Genomic DNA, 9,696 nt, shown 5'->3' with positions numbered 1-9,696 from the left:
CCTCAGGGCACCTGAAGCTGGCTTGGAGCCCAGGTAACCCGGGCACCCCCTGGTTTCAGCGCCATGCGGGGCGTGTCTTAATCAGTTTGTGTGTGACTGCCGCGACTTGCAGTCCTGTTCCGGGAACAGGGATACTCTGCGGAAACTTTACTCCACGGCCGAGTGGTACCTGGTTGTGTGACCTGCTCCTCACTTTGTAATGAGGCCCTTCCTAGGTGCTGGTGTGGAGGAGGGCTAGCACTTATGCTAGCACTTAACATCCTAAGTGTCTGAAGCCGGAAACAAAATGCCAAAGCCTTCAAACCTTTTTGCTGTTGATTGCCAGGTGTGATCTAAACAGAGAAACCCATAATAGAATAGATAACCAAAACACATTGTTTAAAATCAGGGACCCTTTTCTCTCAAGAAGATGAATATCTGACAGGAACCTGTTTCAACTAGTCTCTATAAGATTTGCGGTTGCCAGCTGGGGAAACGGGTGAAAAGTGCATGGTGAGGAAGACTTCTTACTTCATACAGAAGACCCCGGCCCGAGACCACCAGATGGCAGTGTGCAGGCATAGAGGAGAGAGGAATGGTGTTAATGAGTTCTTAGAGCTAACTGTAGTAATCTCCTCCTATGCTTGTGAAATCCGATTAATATGTATGTTTGTGTGTAATAAATACCTAGTTTGTTGAGCTCTCTGTGTGTGTTAGGAGGAGTAATCCCCCTTGCACCCTGTGCCGCAATAAACACACCTGCTTTATAACTCTTTGTGAGTTATGAAGTTCTGTTCCATAAATCAGAGGTATGCAAACCATCAGCAATGCAGCAGGAGCCCAGGAAGCAGGATAAACCTTGGCCCTGCAGACAGTATGTGTTCATTGTGATCACAGTAATTGGATGTGTTAAAAAAACATGTAATGAGGCTCTTAGTGACATAATTTAGTGGTGGATGTGGCAGTCCTGGGGTAGAGGTGATGATCTTAAAGGTTTTTTCTAACCTAGCTGATTCTATGATTCTATGAATTTGGCAGCATTTGGAAAAATTAATCCTTGTGAGGATGCCTTTAAATGACTAATGCAAACTGTCAGCTCTAAACAACAAAGTCTGTATACTGTGAAATTTAGAAATCCAGCTCAATCTGGATTGCTTTATTTTAATGTAGCTTGGGAAGTCTGCAGAAGTGTGGCTATACTATCACAGATGTTAGTGAAAGAAGTAGTAATTATTTTCTATATTAAAAAAACTGTACTTTTTTTCTCAAGCTTTTTCAGGACATCAGTTCTGATACTGTAGGTCTTTCTAGGTAGTACATTAATATTGAGACAAAGGGGGCACCAAATCACAAAATGTAATATCTAAACCTTTAGAATCAGTTTTAAGTAATGTTAAGTTTCATGGCTTTGTAACAGTAGCAATGGAAAATTACTGAGGTGCATGATTCACAGAGAAAAAAAGTAGAGTACAGCTAGGGAACATACTGACAATTCTTGTACAAGATAAACCTTTGTCGTTGACATAGTTTTAGGCCCTTATGACCTTAGTACAAAATAAGTATAAGAAAAACAGGATAGAAAAACAGGATACAGGGATAAGGAGTGTCTGGGAATAGCAGGTGTCCAGGATGGGCTGCAGTTAAACTAACTGTAGAAGGACAGGATGATTGTTATGTCTATGGTGTTAACAAACCAATCAAGCTGGTATAAGCATCTACTGTGTGCTTCAAAGGCTGCCAGAAGTGATGAAGATTGTTGGAAGAAGTAAACGACCCTCAGAGACCACCACCACAATTCTGTACGCATGAGGGAAACTTTCTGAAAAATGATGTAATCTATACATAGCCTCATGAATATGTATGTATGCCCAGGGACTATATAAAGACGGCTTGTGTAGCAATACGGGGAGACACGCTAGGTGGAGCTATCCCCCTTGTCTCCCGGCGCCGCAATAAAGAATACATGCTTGTCAACTTAAACTTTGTTGTCGAGTTTGTTCCTGGAGTTTTCTCCGAATCAATACTGAACCCACTTTATTAACAATTTCTATCTCTATTTTATAATTAATTTGGGTGTTACAAAGACCAAACGATTCTGTGGTACAAGAACAGATAAACTGTCCATCCTCACATTTGTGAACACTCTTTCAATAACTAATACATTGAAAAAGACTTTGATTTATTCAGGAACGACTTGCAATCCAAAGAAAAAGAAATTATAACCTAAGCACCTTATTAATGTATAAACTAAATAAGTTTCTAAACAAACTCTCTAGACTATTTATCAACACTATACAATTTCTAGTGTATATATCTCTGACAGGGAAAGAAAATGTCAAAACAATAATAGTTCCCAAATGTAATTCCGTAATGAGCCATGGAACTTAATATATATTCTTCAGTGTATCTGAAGCAATGAGTTTCTTCAGTCAGAGAAATTCTGCAAAGATTAGAGAAATCTTGCAGCAGTGACATGACCAAAACAAACAAGTAGAAAATGTACTAATAATTTCTCTAGTCATTCAACATATCAGGGACTGTTAGCAGTTACTGCAGAGTGTGGAAGTGACAGATTTTCCCAGATTTTTTTACTTGCCAAAGATAACTGTTAGTAAAAAGAAAATTCAGTGCAGCCCTGTGGAGAAGGACTTGGGTGTCAACACAGGAGTCCCGTACAACACAGAGACGATCAACATGATCAAATGGCTGCCAAAGTTTATTCAGATACAGTGCTCCTTTTATACCCTTACACCCTTATGTAACAGCCTTGGATACTGAGCTCTAATTGGTTAGTATAGGGGTTACTACCGTTTACAAAGCTAATGTTTATAACTTGTTATAATTGCGATTAAATACCTTACTCTAAAAATACAGTGGGAAACTACAACCTTGGCAGAGATCATTCTCTGCATGTTTTCAGTGGAAAATTACAAAGGCCTAACAAGACAATTGACCTTGCTTATGCCTCCAAGAATCTTCTTACTTTACAGTAATAAGGCTCAAGGTATTGGGATTGCTCACTACATGGCCTTGGCTCTTTAAGAATTCCCACAAATCCCCCTTCTTGTTTTTGAGTGATCCAGATACCCTTTACAGCTTTTTCTATAATACGCTGTATACATTGTAAGATACAAGGAATAATCATTAAAAGTAGGATTTAAAATGTTACTAATATTAAAACACCTTTAATAATATCTTTAATCCAACCCGTGATTCCTTAAATCAGAAGCATTCTGATGCAAATGGAATGTGAAACAGCTGCAGAAATTAACTGCTTAGGAAAATATACAGAACACCGTCTGCCCTCATCACACACATACACACATGGGATCCCACAAGCACACTTCCCACAACTACAATATTTGAAACAAAATCCAGACAATCATTACTCCTACTACACGGTCCCACATACAGAACGTGGCACAAGGACCTTGTGAAGACTATCAGGAAACCATCTCCAAGAAGCATCATCGCAGTGTGAGGGGGCAGGCTCAACCTTAGGGGGCGTCCCCGCAGAGTCTCTGCCTCCCTCACATCGCATGAGGCTTGGGCTTTTATACTGACCAAAATGCACACTCATTCCGACACAGGTGGCCAGCCTATGTTGGAAGAAGTGACAAGCCGTATCTATAAAGGTTTCCAAGGGTTGATAGAAACATGGACATACTTATATTTACCAACATCTAGTACATGAGTATCACAGAGAGACTGTATCAAAGGAGTTGTATATGGGGTCCCAACTCCACAGTCTGACACATTCTCTCCGATACCCCTGATAAGAGCGTACAAGAAACCTTCCCATCTCGGGTGGGAAGCACACACACCATGGGAAACTGTGCAATACATCTGCATCCCCCACCCGTCTTGCTTCTCCCTTTACAGCTGCCCATTTATCCTGAGGATCTGGGGGATATAAATCAGGCTTCTTTTCTGGATGAATAGGCTACAGGTCAAAAGGACTATCCAGGTCAGCATCGGCATTATCAGGCGTCAGAATCTCATGAGCAGCAACAGCAAACTGATGAATGTGCACGGGCTCCTTCTCGGGGTCAATAGGACTCAGGTCGAAACGATCATCTTCATCCCTGTCCTCAGTCGTCGCTTCCTCAGCGGCAACTGGCGGAGGTTCGGGGGGGGGGGGCGCTGGTCTCCGTGATCTCATTTTTTTACTTTAACGTCTCTAAAACAGTTCTCCAAATGACTAACAAACTTTTCACAGCTTCATTGCCTTTCGTGGCTGCATTCCACAGCTTAACTCCTGCCTCATTCCACAAAGATATCTCAAATCCGGTAGACTCATCAATCTCTGGGTAATGCATCTTCAACCATTTCAACATTAACTTTAAGTCTGTCTCTTTAAAGGTTGCTCCCTTCACCTTAAGAAGGACTGAAAACACCCATAAATCAGAGGCTTCTTCCTTAGTAATTTTCTCCCAAGTCTCAAGATTAAAAGCTTCGCCGACTCCCACAATTAACTCCTTACTCCAGATCAACAATCTTTTTAGCATAGGCTCTGTTCCGAGGCTTCTACCTCCAAGTACGTTCCCATTGCTGATCATGTCCCACAGCGTCTGTCCTGTACATTCCCATTCAGAAACTTCAAATGCTGCCTGCACAGTGAGCAGAAGACCACGGTCTCGGGACCATTTTAACAGTCTTTGTAAGGCGGCACTATCACATTCTAGTCTTCTCTTAGAGAGAAAATGTTAGAGGAGCTTCATTACCGCCTGTTCATCTTTGGATAGCGAGTGCCGGGCAGTGCCGGGGCAGTGCCGATTTCAGCTGGCTCCTGCCCCCTTGTTCCTGATCAGACTTCAAACCCTCTGCGAAGGTTACCGATCTGAGGGTCCCTGTTCGGGCACCACTTGTTGACGCTGGAGTCACGGACAACGCAGAGACGATCAATGTGATCAAGCGATTGCCAAAGTTTATTCAGATGCAGTTCTCCTTTTATACCCTTACACCCTTATGCAACAGCCTTGGATACTGAGCTCTAATTGGTTAGTCTAGAGGTTACTACCATTTACAAAGCTAATGATTATAACTTGTTATAATTGTGATTAAATACCTTACTCTAAAAATACAGTGGGAAACTACAACCTTGGCAGAGATCATTCTCTGCACGTTTTCACTTGAAAATTAGAGGCTTAACAAGACAATTGACCTTGCTTATGACTGCCAAGAATCTTCTTACTCTACATTAATAAGGCTCAGGGTATCAGGATCACTCACTACGTGGCCTTGGCTCTTTAAGAATTCCCACATGTAGGCCCCCTCTGGAAGCTTTCAGGAGAACTGGCTACCCTGGATTTAGAGAAGGCTGAGATTCTGAATGACTTCTTTGCCTTGGTCTTCACTGGCAAAGGCTCTGACTGCAGCACCCAAGTCTTGGAAGGCAGACACAGGAACTGTGAAAATCTAGACCTTGGGCCCACTGTACGAGAGTATCTGGTTCAAGACCATCTTAAGAACCTGAATGTACACAAGTCCATGGGACCTGATGAATTCTATCTGCGGGTCCTGAAGGAGCTGGCGAATGAAGTTGCTAAGCCATTGGCCATCATATTTGAAAAATCATGGCAGTCAGGTGAAGTTCCCGACAACTGGAAAAAGGGAAATATAACCCCCATTTTCAAGAAGGGGAAAATGGATGACCCGGGGAATTACAGACCACTCAGTCTCATCTCTGTGCCTGGGAAAATCTTGGAGCAGATTCTCCTGGAAGGCATGCTAGGGCACATGAAAAACAACAAGGTGCTCGGTGACAGCCAGCTTGGCTTCACTAAGGGGAAATTCTGCCTGACCAATTTGATGGCCTTCTATGATGGGGCTACGGAAATGATGGAGAGGGGTGGAGCAGCTGATGTCATCTACCTGGACTTGTGCAAAGCGTTTGACACTGTCAAACATCCTTGTCTCTAAATTGGAGAGACATCAATTTGATAGGTGGACCACTCGGTGGATAAAGAACTGGCTGGATGGTCGCACTCAAAGACTTGTGGTCAACGGTTCAATATCCTGCTGGAGACCAGTAATGAGTGATGTCACTCAGGGATCGGTGCTGGGACCGGTCTTGTTTAATATCTTTGTCGCTGACGTGGACAATGGAATTGAGCGTGCCCTCAGCTAGTTGCCGATGACACCAAGCTGTGTGGTTCAGTTGATATGCTGGAGGGAAGGAATGGCATCCAGAAGGAGCTTGACACGCTTGTGAGATGGGCTGATGCCAACCTCATGAAGTTTAACCATGCCAAGTGCAAGGTCCTACACCTGGGTTGGAGCAATCCTAGGCACAGCTACACGTTGGGCAAAAAGGAAATTCATGGCAGTTCTGCAGAGAAGGACTTTATTACAGTCAAGCCCTTTTTATCCCTTTTTTTGGTACTTTCCCAACCTGCACAAGCATGCCACATTCCATCTCATTGGCCCCTGTAAAAATCCCAGGGTAAATAGTTCAATCAGAATGCTGAGAACACGTTGTTCACAGGGCGACAGTTTCATCTTGTTGCTTCAGATAGTCTCACGACCCCCACATCCTCTGGCCTCCAACTGAGATTCCTTGTTACAACAGCATTCTGGCTTATCTCCCAAGACTTGCTTGTTTAGCTTTCCTGACTTTCAATATTCCCACTTATCACCCCAAGGCTTGTTAAGTATCAAAGCCTAAGAATTTGTTCCCAGAGTGTTTCTCATGCATATCCTACCCCTTTCACTCCCTCCATCTCCCCCTTATTTGTTTTGCATATCCACTACCAATACCTGCTTTAGGTGACCGTACTTGAGTAGGGGATTTGGACTAGATCATCTCTCCTGCCAACCACAGACTGCTTGGCCTGCCCTTCCCTCCTGGATGGCCCTCTTATAACAGGGGAGGCCATCCCTCACATCAAGGTCAGGCATGGCATGTGTCCTCACTGCTCCACACCTGGTGAGTTGCAGCCAGAAGCGGAGCTAAAGGTTCTTCTTGGTGGCAAACATAGATGCCAACCCAGTCTTGCCCTTGAATGTGTGTCATGGTTTGAGCATGTTTTGAGGGTGTTTTTGTTCGAGGTTTTTTCCAGCCAGGTGGAGGAAGGGAGGCCGGGAGGAAGGAGAGACAGGACACCTGACCCAGGCTAGGCAATGAGGTATTCCATACCATAGCACGTGATGCCCAGGATGCATACTGGGAAAGAGAAGGCTGAAGGGGTAGAGCTCTGGAGGAAAATGGAGGAGGGAGCACATGGTGCTCGGCCGGGCAGGGTGGAGTGAGTTATGGGTCGGTGGCTGGTGGGGTGTTGTATTCTTTTCACTTGCTGTTTGCTGTATCATTATTATTTGTAGTAGTAAATGGCAGTAGGGGTTTTGTGTTATGCCTTAGCAATTAAACCGTTCTTATCTCAATCTGTGGGGGCTACATTCTTTGGATTTTCCTTCCTAACTCTCCGGGAGTAGGGGGACTTGGTTTAAACCACGACAATGTGGTAGCAGGCATTTGGTCAACCTCAGTCCTTGCACCTCGTTGTCAATGCAGAGTTTCACCTGCCTCATCCAGTAACAAGTCACTACTATGGCAAAGCACACACAGATTTACATTAGCAGTATAACTACTACAGGGTGCAGCAGCATGTTGAAGATGGTGATGACAGTGGGGGACCAGCCAAAGAAAATTTCCCACCAGTTATGTTCTCCCATCCTCTTAATTTGTTCCATTACCTGCTTTATAACACTACCATTGTATTAGAATCTTTCCAGCTTCTGCCTTAGTATTTTCTAGCAGCTTCTCCAAATTTGCATGCTCTAACATCTCTTTTACAAGTGACAAATCCATACAATACAAGGTGTAGTTTCTTATTAGCAACTTGTCAGAAACGTGCTCATTTCTAAAAAAATGTATTAGAGACAAAGTTAATGGATCAAAGAAAACAGCACTGGGTTCATGACCATAGCCAGAGGTGCACTGTTACACAAGTTTTTTATCCATTCTCTATTGCATCAGCCAAATGCATATTCATAGTTAACCCAAGAACAGAGAGGAATTATTACAAATGCTTCTCCAAAAGGATTTCCGTAAGTCCTCCCTGGTCTCCTCCTTTTGGTGCATGCTCTCTGCCTCCTGGTGGTTGTCTCAGGGGTCTTTGGGGATGAAGTAAGATGTCTTCCTCTAAGGTGAACTTTTCACCCTGGGTCTTGAGCCAGTTCTGACCAGTCCTGTGGGTGTTAGTTCTTTCAGTTTCTCTCACTGGTGTTACATTACAGGATGGTCATGTTTGATAAGCTTTTATCTTGTGCAGGCCACATATGCTTGGTGAAAGCAAAATTTCATTAACCCTTTATTACCTCTCACAAACTGGCTAGTAAATACAGGTGGTTTATACACAAAATCACAGCCTCTAATAATAGCTACTTTACAAGCACACATATTCAAATTGTTACTTTTCAGTTGCCCCCAAGCGATGTTTTGCAATCATTCCTTTTTCTCTTCCTCTATCTCATTCTGCTCAGGGTATTCATGGTCAGTTCCTGCAGCTGAAGCATTGGGTTCTTCAACTTGTCTGTCTAGCTGATGGTAAGGTGTGACAAACTTTGCAGGCAGCTGCCATGGACCTGTATTTAGGATGCAAATATACCCCCTCCCCCAGGTTATCAGTTCTTGAGAAGACAGGTTAAAGTAATTCCTTAAAGCAGAGGCATTCTGATGAAAAAGGAATGTGAAGCATCTGCAGAAGTAAACTGCACAGTGTTAACACTCAAGGAGTTTGCTGTGTCATTACCTGCAGTTAAAGGGCCAGGCAGGTTGGAAACATAGATGTGCTGGCTCCTTCCTTTTTCATGTCTGCCTCATCTCGGGTTTGTTTTTTTTCTTCTGCCACCCTGATGCTGCTTGGGTGACAGCTAATAAAGCTTGTGGCTGTGCTGCCCCTCTTGCTTTTTCAATTAGCAGTTCCTGTTTCAACCCATCTATCTGTTCCTCCAAGTCCTGGATTCACCCCCAGGTTACTTTAAACACACTAAGCAGGGCTCCTCCCATGTGCCCAGCATGTTGCAGGTGCTCTTTAGGCTTTGTTTGTTGTGTCTCTACAAACTGCCCCAATACTTCAATAGATCAAGAGAGCTTTTTTTTTTTTTTTCAATCTACGGCTCTGGTGTCCATCCTGGCCATTCCACCAGTGCAATACTGGGAGCTGAATCGGAGGACAGCTTCTTTTGAACATGGCTATCAAACAACTAAAGGGGCCTCACTGCCTTTTTATGCTCCCCATTAAAAATTTTTAAGCAAACCAGACAACAAAAAAAATACAGAACACTGTCTGCCCTCAACACACACAAGGGATCCCACAAGCACACTCCACACAATTACAATATTTGAAACACAAAATCCAGGCAGACAATCATTACCCCCACTTTCAAAAAAGAATTACTTTTTTCTTTTTTTTTCTTTTTTTTTCTTTTTTTTTCTTGGTGGCCAGTAGCTCCCACATCTGTAACAAATTCTTTTCCCTTGGATTTAACGCCGAATAAGTTGCTCCTGTATCCACTAAAATTTCCGTTGCTCCTGTATCCACTAAAATTTCACTTTATTTCCTCTAGTGCCTAGTTTTAATTTAACCAGCGGATCTGCTAGGGTAGATTCCTCACTTCCCTGTCAGTCTAGTTCCCGTTCAGTCACCAGAGCCACCCCATGGCACTCCCCCCAGGGCAGTCTCACTTCCAACATCCCCAATCCCCACAGCACAC

Source organism: Melopsittacus undulatus, assembly GCF_012275295.1.
Source record: "Melopsittacus undulatus isolate bMelUnd1 chromosome W unlocalized genomic scaffold, bMelUnd1.mat.Z SUPER_W_unloc_5, whole genome shotgun sequence".
In the NCBI taxonomy this organism is placed as follows: Eukaryota; Metazoa; Chordata; class Aves; order Psittaciformes; family Psittaculidae; genus Melopsittacus; species Melopsittacus undulatus.
This window is presented reverse-complemented; position numbering follows the sequence as displayed.